This window comes from Chamaea fasciata, unplaced genomic scaffold (genome assembly GCF_029207755.1).
Source record: "Chamaea fasciata isolate MVZ Bird 193981 ecotype frontalis unplaced genomic scaffold, bChaFas1.0.hap1 SCAF_13, whole genome shotgun sequence".
NCBI lineage: Eukaryota > Metazoa > Chordata > Aves > Passeriformes > Sylviidae > Chamaea > Chamaea fasciata.
In genome coordinates, this window is record NW_027094098.1 from 992,148 (window position 1) to 1,005,557 (window position 13,410).

The window sequence follows — 13,410 nt, forward strand, 5'->3', positions numbered from 1 at the left end:
ACACTGGTAATTTCTTGACTGTAAGATAAAACTAGTGGCTCACTGCAAGCTCCTCTTCACTTTGCTTTAGTAGTGGTGTTGATTTTGCTTCATCTAGCTCTGAGGCTGACTGGGGGACTGTTTCAGCACCAAATATTGCTGCTCTGGTGTTTATGGTGCAGAAGGTTTTAGGAGAAAGGCAGCATCAAATTTTGCATTCTTCATTTGGACTGAATCTGTGATGCCCACAAAAAAATCCAGTTGATTTTGATCCTGAATAAAGATGAGAGTTTATCTGACACTTTGCTCTGCATCTTAAGATATCCAAAATTCCAGTGTTGTGAGCTCGGATTTGGATTTCTGGCAGAACAACACATGAATTAGATAAGTTGTTCTTGTTCCTAATACAATTAGATAATTTTGCGCTGTTTCACCAACCTCTTCTTGTGTGACTTAGGTGATGAGTCTGTGTGTCTGGGACAGGTTTAATGCCTACCCACCCACAGGTTCCTCTTAAGCTGTCATTCTACGCTGTCATTTTATCAGAGTTCCCACCTGAGACTGAGACTGCAGTGGAGTTCGTTTAGTCTGACTTTCAGCTTGAGTTGCTTCCAACATTGCTGCTTTCCCTAACTATTTATGCCAACTTACAGGTGATCTCACAAATGTTAGAGGAGACTAAAAGGAGGCTGTACAAGCAGCTGGCCCTGACCCATTCTGTTTAACCTGCAGGGAAGCTGATGTGAAAAATCTGCTTTTACAGTGGGGGAGGGATGTTTTACCAAAACCAAGAGCTGTTCCCAAACAACTGCAAATCTGTGCTTAACACTGCAGGGAGAAGGGGAAGGATATTTCCTTTGGCCTGCCTGTGTCACCGTTTCAACACACCCAAAAGTCACGTCTGCAGGTGACCCACCAAATTTTCAATACATAAAATTTAGAAGCAGTAATTTGCTAAGCTCAGTTTTCCTGAAGGTCATGTGGTTCTCAATGCAGAAGAATCACTGAGAGATACAGTTGTAATTGTACATGATGGTGGTCTGATTAATTGAATTTAAATAAGTCTTCCAATCTAAAAAGCAATAGTAGTCCTTCTTAGTTGGACTGCATAATTTTCCATGCCCTGTAATGATTCTGCTGTTTAATTTACACTTTCTCTGAGGGTCAGCCTGGCTGTTTCAGAAGACTTTAGACTGGGGTCAGTTTCTTTGAGAAGTAGCTGGAACATTCAGCATTGTTTCCATCAGTGAATTACTTATTATCAGGGATAAATATCTACTATTTCTTTTTCATCTTTTCCTGCAAAAACAGTTTGAAATTATCTTTTCCAAGTACTTTCCAAGGAACTCAACCCTGTTCTCTCTGAAGAAGCTCTTACTCTGATTACCTGTTGTAATGGAGGCTCTGTATGGGACTGCCTTAAAAGACCACTCAATAGTTTCAGAAACCGCAATTCTCTGTAGACAGTATCAGCTGCTGGTTTCCTATAAAGTGCAGTTCAAAACAACAGATTTGGAGTCTGCAGCAGCACCTGATGTGAGCCCAGGTTTTGTCAGTCTGTCTCTCACACATCACATTTCCCTGCTACTCAGAAGTGACAGCAGGCTGTTACCAAAACATCTTACTGGAGCCCTCACGATTCTGCTCCTCACTTGGACCATAAAATTCTGATCTTTAAACAATGCAATATTTACTCAGCTGTAGGCTCTGTCTTTGAGGAGTCTGAATGACATAAAGTACAGTGGGATTGCCTCATGGAGGTTTGGGTTAGAAAGAAGCTGATTATTGTAATATACATGGTTTATAACCTCCAAAACAATCCTTACATTTTCACTGTTACTAGAATTTTGATGATTTGACCAGACATTCTGATTTCTGACCCAACTGCCAGATCTAAGAGATTCTGGACAAACAACCAGATCTTTTTTTGGGTATTCACACAAGTAGTTACCACGATACTAATTACAACTGCATGTTTGGTTCCAAACTGGAGAGGACTTAACCTCCCTGGTAGCACTGGAAGCTTCCTATCTTGCAGTTCTCTTCAAATATTAACTTCTTTTTTTCGAGGTCTACTTTGAGTATAACCATTTAGTGACTTCTATCGCTCATTTCAAGGGGAAAATCTTAGAAGTCTTTTCCAACCTTAATGATTCTAAAGATGGGGCCCTACACAAGTGCTTAAGTTGGAGTTACTGCTGTACAATATTGTCCCAAGTTACAACCCTTGAAAAGCTAATTTTGGGGTGGCCCAAGCAGTAAATCCACCTGACTTTCCATGGTTTCTGAAGTTGTTATTTAGGCTGTATCCTGATGCTTCTGCACCCCCAGTGACTTTTTACTAACCAGTGTCCCTGGATATTTAACAAGAATGTTTCAGAGTTCTAAGTTTTATGGAATTTTAGTGTGTGGCAAGTATAGAAACAAACTAATAAATTTATATGATAGACACAGAAATTATTTGATTTGCAGTTACCACAAAAGCTCTAAGTTCCTTCTCCCCACACATTGCCAGTTTACCGCAGTCCTGAACCAACGGATCTCTACAGAGGCAGCTAAGATACCTCAGCCCCCATGGTCAGTTTATAGCTCCAGGCTGAATACCCAGAAGTTTGGAAGTATGAGCTGACAGCCTGTTTCTTTAGTGGTGTAGGTGGCTATCCAGTGAAAGATGGGCAGAGAACATCAGCTACTTTCAGGAAATAAATGTCCATCAGGCCTCCAGTCCAACACGGATTTCTGTCAGCTTTAAATCAGGGGCACACGTGCAAAGACTTTGTATCACAGTCCTCTGAGATTTGTCTCACAGGCAGCCTTGAGGCTTTTACAGAGCTTCCTAGTTATCTTCGCTGTTTTGGAAATCTCTATTTCTACTAATTAGCCAACTATTGGAAAACATGGCTGGACACTGCTGTTGGCAGAACTAGGCTGGCTTTCCCCAGTCTGTCACTGTCCTGTATGGCTCTAGACATGGCAATTTGCTGTTGCTGGCTTATATGGTAGCAAGATGCTGAGGAACTTACAGCTCATCTTTTATATACTTAGAAAGGAATGTCAAGATGATGCAGTGTTGTCTCTCACTCCCCCTCTTCTTATTTGATGTAGAATTAGAGCCCACGAATGTGAGGAAAAACAGCCATGGCTGCAGTCAAGGCATTGTGCAAGTCTTCCTCCCACAGCAGTGCTGGTGTAACTTAGTCTAGTTATTTTTTTTTTCCAAATGTGGCCTCCCACACTTTGTGCTAAAGTCCCTTCCAAACCAGTTTTCAAATGTTGCCTTCTCAGCTCTGACATCTGAGAGCACCTGAGGTGTGTTCTCACAGGCACTCCCAGTTAATGCTGCAGTAATCCAGTTATGTATTCATCTTTGTGAATGCACTTATGCACCCCCTCATTCCTAGGCCTGGATCTTTGCTAAACGGTAGTTATAACCCTCTACTTGGTTTATTGAGCCAGGGTGGCTGACTGAGCTAATCAGCCTGGTTTATAACTATGGTGAAGGCAGGACAGAAAATTAGCTCAGGACAGAACAGGCAGCCTTTGTTCTTGTCTTACTAATGACTGATCTGCTATTGTCCTTTAGCTCTTCCTTTCTACCTGCTTGGGACATATTTTCTATAGAAGAAGACCACAGAGAGGTGATCTGACTAAAGTAATTTTCTGTGCTTCTGGAGCCAGTCTAAAGGCAGCAATAGCAAGTACTTTAAAGCTCCTTAACTGAAGTGACCTTGTTGCACATTAGGATGTACCAAGAGAGATGGACTAAAACAGTCAGATGTCTACAGGTACCTCATCACTTTTTGTCTAGTCAAGCCTTGTAATTCTTTTTTGTTAACTAACTATAACCAGATAAAATACGACGACCTCTGTGAAAAGCAGTTGCTGTGGCAGTCAAGATGACTTCTGAAGGGACAGTTCCAGCAACGTTACTGAAGACATACTTTTTTGCATTGCTCTGAAGCGAAACATGAAAGCTACAACATCATTCTTGTGGTTTGACAGAACTGCAGGCATGGTGACAGCTGCATGTAATAGTGATCATTTAACACCTTGTTAGTCCTTGGGGACCCATGCAGAATTAAAGTTGTGTTTCACCAGGCGATACGCACACAGGCAGTGGTGTGAACAACTTCCAGGATAATAGTTGTACTGCTAGCACTGGCTTTAAATGGTAAGGGAATCATGTGTCTCTATTAAGATAAATATTGAGTATCTATCACTGTGGCATTTCTGGAATTGAGGTCTGTGTTAATCAGGAGGCCATTATTAAACAACCACAAATCACAGGCACAAGTAAGCAACCTTTCACTCAGCTTTGCTTCCCGCTTAGTTTCCTGTATTTGCCAGGCTTACACTGGGTCTGAGGCTGCACAGGCACACAGAGGTGTCTAGCACAGAATCACAGGCAGGAACTACACATGCCATTTCAATATCTAAGGACTAGAGCTTCCTTAGCAGCAGAGGGAACAGAAGGACATGAAATGATGGGAAAGGGAAAAAACTAAGGAGGGACACCAGTTAAAAGATAATAGATAACCACCTAGAGGAAGAAATAAAACAGAAGCATGAATGTTTACATGAGGCATGGAAAGAAGGATGGATGAAGAAGGATTAGAAGGTAAAAAATGGTAATGGAGAATTTCCAGAGGTAAAGTTGAACTAGAAAAGCATACAACAAAAGGAGAGCGCCATTAAAAAGAAAGGAAATATTACAAAGCAGGCACAGAAATGTGCATCTGCTCTAAAGAAAGCCTATGACTGCAATATTGCAAAGAGAACAATGAGGTGACCCATGGCCAAAAATTTGCACTGTTTCTCATTAATACTGAGATGCTAATGGCTACCTTCCCCAGATCTCCTTTTTCCTGGGGTACCCTTTCTTTTTGAAATGTTCTGCTTCAAACACAAAATTGAGGCAGTCTCACCAACAGGGAATCCATCCCTGCTGTGTTGAGCTTTCAGGTTGAGTTGGCTGTTCCAGACAAGTCTGAATCTTTATCAGTCAACACCAGGCTCTTCCTTTAATGTATGTTACCTGCTTTCCTATTATTGTTATTATTATTACCACTACAACTTTGTTCCAAAAGTTCACTCAGACCTTGATCATGGTCAAACTCAACTGTGATAATCATTATTTAAAAAACCATTCAAGTAGTAATAAGCAAAGAAAATAATGTTATCCCTCAGTTCAACAAAAAGATTATTTGAACAATGTACTTTTCATCAGGAAACTTCCATTTACTGAAGCTGTTCCTGGAAATTTTTGAATCAGCTAAGGAGACAAAGTGGTCATGTAGCAGTTCAGTAAAGCTAAGCTTTATCTGGAAGACTGTGTTGTTGCAGTGTCAGACAATCACGCAGTCTGATGGCTACAGGCAAAAAGAAAATTGGGCTTGTATCCCTCGAGAAGGATCATCTCCGATAGCACAGTGTTTCCTAATATACTCTGGAGACATTAAAGGAGGAGTGCCTCCTACGGACTTCCTGCCTCCACAGCTCCAGGGGGTTTTGAGCAAGCAGAGAGGACTGGCTTGAAAGGCTGATCTGCATCAGACCTACAGCCCTGTCAGATCTCAGCCACTGTCACAGGGCTGCAGTCCACGGGCAGCTCCTGATGATGCCAGCAGATAGAGAGCCCATGTGTGCATGGACGTGAGACCGAATGTGCTCTCTTGGGATGTATATTGTCTTGGGCTTTGGATGTAGGTTGCTACTGCAGTTTCTATTTAAGTTTTTCTGGCTGTTAGGCCTCTGCTCTTTTCAGTTCTTACTGTTACCTCCCCCTCCCCTCCACATGGCCAAACAAGGCCTCAGGTTCAGCTTCCCAAATCAGCCTCCACAAACTTGACTAGCCAGATCTCCACAGGGAGCAAAGTCACATAGATTTCTGTGACAAAACCCATTGATCTGACAGGGGTTGAGATAAATCTGCCTCAAAAAGTTAAAGCAATAGAAATCCGGATCCGCAGTGCAAGATTTCAGTGACAAAACCAGGGAGCTGACAGGGACTCAGACAAATCCATCCATGCTGAGTGACTATGCATTCATTCCACATACAACTGCCTGCTTGAAGAGATAGCGATGAGAGATCCCCACACAGCATCTAACACGGCATCAGCATTTGTTAGGAGATTAGTGTCGGAGGGAGAAATACCCAATTAAAGAGGTATTACTCTGCCATTGGGGGATTGGGAGTAAGTAGCAATAATCATGCCAGCCACTGCCACAATAACAGTGCTGTGAAAGAAAAAAAATGGAATGTAAAAGAGTCTGAAGAAGAAAGGGAAAAGCAGAGCGTATTCACAGGTTTGGAACTGTGCCAATGAAATAGCTCCAAAGAAGATAACCAGCTCAGACTCTAATTTAAAAATGTATGGGATCAGGACAAAAACCAGTCTACATAGCAAATGGCAAGTAGATCGTTCAAGGTCCATGTGTTCCTGTCCAGCTGGAGGAGTTACAGCAGAAAGAGTGACTGCAGGGTGGTAGAAGCTGGTGTTTAGGGCAGGCTATTGGTGCATTTGTACTGCCACAGCAGAGACTATTTGAGACATAAGAACATGGGACTATGAGGAATTGCTTCCTGGAGCAGAGCACTGGGCCATCTGGTCAAGTGTTCTGTCTCCCCCACAGCAAAAGCACATGCTCTTCAGGGGGAGCTTGGGAGCTGTGGCACTTTCTGCTTTTTCCCTCCATGTTCAGAAACGTTGGATCAGTGATGCTAATGGATTCATCCCTGCCCTGTTTTCAGTAGCCACTTGTAGATGTGTTCTTGAATTTGTCTAATAACACACTCCTCCTTTGCAGGCTGGCTGGTGACTTTAATTTAAAAAAAAAAAGAAAGAAAGAAGAGGACCTGTGTCTAGTGCAGTAGCCTCATGCTTGGAAAACTCTGACTGCATTTCCTGCTATGTGGTATGAAAGGTGCTGAAAATCAGGCTTTTAGATTCTTAAAAATGTTGATTTTCAGAAACAAACATGTCTAATTCCCATTGATATCAATCAAAAGGAAATAGACTCCCCGGGGCTTCTCAATTCAGCAATTTGAATTGCGGTTATACATTTGAAAAGTGTATCAGCCAACTCTGCATCCATAAATTTCTTAAGGATCTTTAAAAAATGCCTTTAGTCTCTGTGTCCTAACCTCCAATTCCTAAGGAGAAGGTTAGAGCTGCCCATCTCCGAGAGGTGTGATAAGGAGAAACACATCAGGTATCACAAAGGGTTCATCTGCTAAGGCAAAGGAATGTCTAATGAGGATCGAGAACTGTCAGAGGTTCACGTTTGCCCGGGGCACTCTGCTGAGGATCAGCCAGTGAAATGACCTTTCCACACTTACAGAGAAGCCCTGCACACACGACAGTGTCACCACGGTGGGGAAATGAGGTGTGGAGGTGAACAGTGAAACACAGCTGCAGGGATGCTGCAGACAACTCTCCCTCTCACACACACACAAATGATCCCCAGCTGAAGGAAGTGTATGAGTGCTGTATGGTCTTTATGAATTTCTCCAAGACCCACATCAGCTCTGGTGTCAGTGCCAGCTGGTGTGAGACTGCCGAGGTGGAATGCAGGCCAGTGGCAGAAGGCTACCATGCTAGTGAAGGCAACTCCATATCCTGAGGTGACAACAGGCGTCACAAAGCTTGTCACTAACTAGAAAATCCCTGTTTGCACATGCTTGCTGTGGAACATGTCAGGGAGATGCTGCTTGTGTAGTGTCAGGAGAAGCTCCTGTTGGATTTCACTTTCACTGCCCCTTCCAAAGGCACAGGCATTTGTCGTGCTTGCTTGCTTTCCCACTTGCTGTTCTATCATCTAACCATTCCAGCTGCCCATCTGCTTTCGAGTTACTCATCAGTTTCCTTGCCTAGGAATGTGAAACAGCAAGAGCACCTCACGAACGGAGGCAATTTTTCTGTAATGGATAAAGAACTACTGCAGCTAGGTACTCTATTTACAGCTTAGAACACAAACTCAACGTCCCATTGTTGTTACTGTAAGCACCAATCTCTGCAGATGAGCAAAATGAGAATGCCTTGGATGTAGGGATTTGCCTTTTAGGGAGCAGACGGTGTTGGTTAAGGCAGCATAACCCACAGACCAGTGTATTGCTCATGGGATGAGCAATACACTTCTGGCTTGCCAGCTGCTGGCTGAGTCTGGGCCAGATTTCTGAGCAAGCAATGGTTTTTCACTTTTGTCTTCCTGGTAGATTTCATTGCTAACTGGTTTTAAAACTTGGTGCCCTTAGACAGAGCCAATGATTGCATGGAAACGCAATCCAGGCGTAAGGGAGAGGCGTTGACACCGCGTGTCAGAAAGGACCCTGCTAATAATACTGCCTACAGGTGATTCCCCTTCGGGCCTAGGCAGCCTGGAACTCTTGTGTACTATCTAAAGGAGGTGTACGTGATTCAGCTGTCAATAGCACCCACCTCTAGTGCACTTCTTTGCGTTATCATTGAATTCTTAGAAGAAGCCATCTCGTCGTGGAGCCATGCCGCTGCAGCAGCCCGTCCATCAGAGTGACCGCGCATCCCGGGAATGGCTGATCGCCACCCAGGGAAGGTCCTGTGCCGAGGGCAAGCTCCGAGCCGCGGGCTGTGCCGCAGCAGGGGCGGCGCGGCTGGGGCACAGGGGCTGGCAGCCCCCGGGGGCTCGCCCCGGGCAGGACGCGCCCCCGGCCCGCCCCACCTGCCCCGTGCCGGGCCTGATAACCGCGCGCCTCCCGCCCGCCCGCGCCTCGGCCGCCGCCTCTGCGCTTCTCCTGCGCCGGTAAGACGCTTCAGCTGCTCTAATGCCCGTCCTCTGCTTGCCCTGGAAGAGTTCGGTGGTTTGTTTCCCTGGTTTTTGTGTGGTTTTGACGCGCGTCAGAACTAATATGAAGCAAAGCAATGGATGTAGAAAGGGAAGTTCGAAGGGTCCCCCGGTCTGTAGTTTCCCGTCCTGAGGTGATGTATGGCTTGCTAAGAAAGGAGTGCTTTAACCTAATGCGTCTCCCTGGAACTGAGGGTTCTAGTTAATGTTAGAAGTGTTATTCTGGCAAAATATCTGCCCCATAACCTGGTTAGAGTGAAAAAACTATCCATAAAACCCCAGCGCTTGCTGCATTTATAATGTTATCAGTTCAGAATGTTCTCTGCAGTTGTATCCTATTTGCCTCATAGCACCAAGCTTCTAAAGCTGTGATAACTAGCACTTCTGTAATTATAGAAAATAACCGCTTCTCAGTGTTGGGCACCTCAGCAGGAAAAAGCTCTAAGTTGTAGTCTTGGCTCCCCCACAAATGTTTTATCTTCTACTCGCTGGTTGATTTGTGGAGGTGCTGGTACTGTTTCAGCTCCACGGCACAAACGCTGAGCTCCCTGAAAGGGCTGTGAGATTCCAGAGCTGTGTAAAGCATCATTATTATGTCTATTTTTATAGATAAGAAAAAGCATGTTTGCAGCAAACAAGAAAAAAAATATTTCCCAGCTTTGAATGTGATGTATAGAAAAAGGTATATTGCTCAGCTATTACGCTACCTCGTATCAGTGAAATATAGGGTGTTCCTCAAGTTGTATTACAGCTGCAAAATATGTTTCCTGAAATATTAGGCATGCCAGCCCGTTTGGATATAAATAATAAGCATGTCCATTGTTAGCTTTCTAGAGGCACAGGAAAGCCATTTAATCCAGCAATATCTTGAACCTTCACTCTCTGGGGGTAACTGTTGGGTGTTTCTGGCCCTGGAAATTTAATTTATCTGTAAACAAGTTTCCATTGCTCCACTTTGGGCTATTCTCTCAAGAGAGGTTAAGCTGCACTTCAGGCAGCAATGAGCTCTGAGAACAGAAGACAATTTATTCAGAGTTTCATAGCAATATTAATCTGGAGCAGGTGTCTGCTTCAAAACATCGTAAGCCAGGCCTCCTAAAATCAAGGTGCTGACTTAAAATCTGTGATACTTACTAACATACACACTTAGAGACATCGCATTTCGTATGTTTAGTTTCTTACAAAGGGTGTAATTGACATGCAGCATTCTCGGGCTTTTCCATGGCTTCCTTTTCAATACAGTTATTCTAGCCATTTTATTTAAAATTAAATGACTACTTAAATATGTAGTCCAGACACTGGAGCTTTAATGAAGCGGTCAGGAGTGGTTGTGTCCCTTATGAAATAGGTGAGATTTGACAAAGCCATTTTAGGAATTCACCTGGGTTGTTTTTGCCTTTCCTCCCCAGTGAATTTCTTGTAATTAAGAACTAGTTCTGTGACTGCACTGTTGGTTTGCTGTCAGGGTTTAGCTGTACCCTAAAAATAAGCACTGACCGGCAGGGGGTTTGATGGGGGGTGGGGGAGAGAGCAGACTTTTGGGGACAGCTGATGAGCTGTGTTTTAATGGGGTTGGTTTTTGCTCAGGCTCTGTAGTTAAAAGTCTGGAGGCCACTGTCGTAGGCAATATCCTCTCTCACGCTCCAGTGGGACAGGATTTTACATAAGAAACACTGCCATTCTTGACAAGCAAAGGAAAATATTCTTGCCCCATTACAGACGGGCCTACGTATAAAGGACCTACAGCAAGAAAAGGCATGAGCATCCAAGTGAAAAGATAGTTTTTCATTCCGCATGCAAGACCTGTGGCTCTCGGGAACATGAGTTAATTGCAGAGCGGTCAAGAAGTGAAGCAAATATGGGAATGTATAGTACTGTACAATCTGTAGTCTTCTCACTTCATCCACCCCCTTCCCTCAAGTCTAAGCACTGATCACAGCAAAGTCCCATTTTTTTTTTTTTTTCCCTCTTAGCTGAGCCTGTCAAACCTCCCATGTCCCAAACCCCGTGTGTATAGCACAGCACCCACTGGAGCTGGTGAAGGGTGTCAGTGCTCACAGCAGCATCCTCACTGTGAGCTCTGCTACATGGGATGAAGAGACAAAAGTAAAAACTCCGGGGAGGAAAAGCATTTGGTTTATTTTAGTGTCGTGGTGCTGGGATGGTTGTCAGTGTTTCTTAGAACATGGACACATTACAAGATGTGTTCTTTATGAATTTTTTATTGATCTTGCCTCAGTGACTGTGATTAATAGTATTTTCATCCAAAAATGTCACCTCTGCCAATAAATCTGAATTTTTCCCTGTCCATGCTTCTGTTCCTTCAGTCCCTGGAGAGGATTGATATGAGAGGAAGCTGAAGCTGAGGGGGAATGTTCTCAAGGACCACACCATCACCATATGTGACTGCATTAACCCAATTAAGTTCCTTTATTATCGCCTCTTACTGCAGTGGCATTTTGCATCTGCTTAGTGGGGGCATCTGTGCTAGATCTGTGCAGGGATGACAGGAAAGGGTTTTTTATTTCAAAGAATTCAGTGCCTAATGAGCTGTACACAGGGATTGTATCAAACTACATTCAGAGATTATTAGGACTACAGTACTTGGAGGCTGAAGTATTTTACAGCTTTTAGAGGAATATATAAATGCCATGTTTGTTTCAGAAGGACTCTGCCAGATTTCATCTCTTGGGCAGAGAGGCAATTACTTCCTAATCACTAATCAAACAAAAGGTGGTGCAATAGCCATACATCACCTGCCACCTACAGCTTGCCCCTCCTAATTTGTGTGCTGAAATGTGGTCTCTGCTGGTCTATGCCTTCGTATTAAAGCAAGGGAAGCTGCAGTTCAGCGGTGGGTTTGAACTCAAAGCAGACTGTTATTCATCAGAACTGGAAGACTTGTTTTCCAATCACTTGCCAAAATTGGAAAAAGCTTTTTTTTTAAGTGCAAGCTCAGAGCTGTACAGCATTTAGCTGACTACCTTCTTTATGGAGCTCAGGGTAAACTGGGGTACCTAAATATCTTTGTGGACTGTCTTAAACACCCATTGGAGAGGAAGAATAAACAGTGTATGTTACTGCTCTGACTGTGAGTCTGCAGCTAAACCACTGTTAAAGCTGAATGCTGTGAAGGGTTTCTGGAGTGAGAAATTCTCCAAGCACTGGGTGGGATACCAGGAAAGGGGGAACCAGCTGTTACCAAATGAAATTATTTCCCTTGAATTTCTCCCTTGGATTAGGAAAAACTTCAAGGAACAAGGCAATTTGGCATTTTTTTGCCTCGGTAGCCAAGAGAATTTCTGGGATATCAGTTGAGAGAACCAATCAATAAGTAAAGAGATTGAAGATGAAATTGAACACTTTTTGTACATCAGAAAATGGGAATGCTATGTGGCTCCATTTGCCTGCTGTGGACACAGTCGTTGTGTCTGGCAGCCGGCTGGCAGAGCTGGATGTGTCCCTGTGTTTGAGGGGGGAATATCCCTCTCCATGTATCCCAGTCACTCTGTGCACACTGCTTGTGTACAGCTGTTGTGGCCCTGCTCTGCCTGTGGGCCTCAGCCAGCAGTCCTGAGGTGCTGAGGTCAGAATTAACAATCTGCATCAGAGCCTGTGCTCTCAGCAGGGATTTTGCTCAGTAACTGATGCTGAACTTCTGTTTCCCAGTAAGTTTGCACGTGGTTGTGTGGAGTCTCCATAAATGATTGTGTGTATCCCCAAAGGATGTATGTGTGCTGGTTTTCAGTAGGTGTGTAAAACTATGCTGCCAATTTTGCTCAAAAATATTTACTTTAGATACATCTTCTGAGACTGAAGAGGAAAAATGGAAATATTTGTGTAATAATTACTCATGGAGGGCCAGCATCTGAACATGTCAGAAATTAATTTGGTGGAATGTGTATGTGATTAGTCTGGATGCTGATGCTATCTTGATGAGCACTTTCCTTCATTTTTACTGATTCTTTTTCATGAGGAATATACAACAACACTGTAATGTTGAGTAAATGAAGGTTGGGTTTTATTTTGGAGGACATATATATAATTGCAGGGAAATAAAACATCTGTGCAATGTATATTGCATATCTGTATCTGTCCTTAATTGTTACAGTTTTTATCTTTGCATTTTCAGAGCTGGAGACTGTGGAGTGTTATCGAATCTTTATTGCTTCTAAGATCCTAGATTGATATTTGGAAATAGTGAGCTATATAACATCAGTGATCTGATTCTGCTTTCTGTGCAATGCAGCTTTAAATTTCTAAAGAATCAAAGCTGCATCTTAAAATAAGATGCGGGTGCAGACTCCACTTCCTGGAGCCTTTGCTTTTGTTCTTTCTAGTTTTTAGTTTAAAATAAGTAATTCAGAATAAAAGCCTATTTTTGTTCTTTGTGGGTGGGAAAAAACTTGGCTCCCTCAGTTCTCATCCTGTGCACATCAGCGTGATGTCTGTACACCCAGTGTTAGTATCTGGGAGATACCAGATAAAGCTTTCAGTTATTTTGATCTACTAATCATGTGTTAAAAGCAGGAATAAAAGTTCCTTTCTAAAATACAGAGATTTTTGAGATATTTGCAGTATTGTGCTTTTCATCCCTCTACATTTTACAAA

General features: G+C 43.3%; 1 protein-coding gene across 2 annotated transcripts in view; it reads left to right on the forward strand.

The window, feature by feature from the left end:
- The window catches only part of LOC136296449 (high mobility group protein HMG-I/HMG-Y-like), a 64,734-nt gene that overhangs the window by 1,606 nt on the left and 49,718 nt on the right, over positions 1 to 13,410 (forward strand). The window contains exon 1 of one of the 2 annotated variants that reach the window (XM_066195565.1): positions 8,714 to 8,757. The exons of the other annotated variant lie outside the window; for it this stretch is intronic. The gene's annotated coding sequence lies outside the window, so the exon portion shown is untranslated. Of the gene's footprint in view, positions 1 to 8,713; positions 8,758 to 13,410 lie in introns of those variants that run through there. 2 annotated transcript variants of the gene reach the window in all.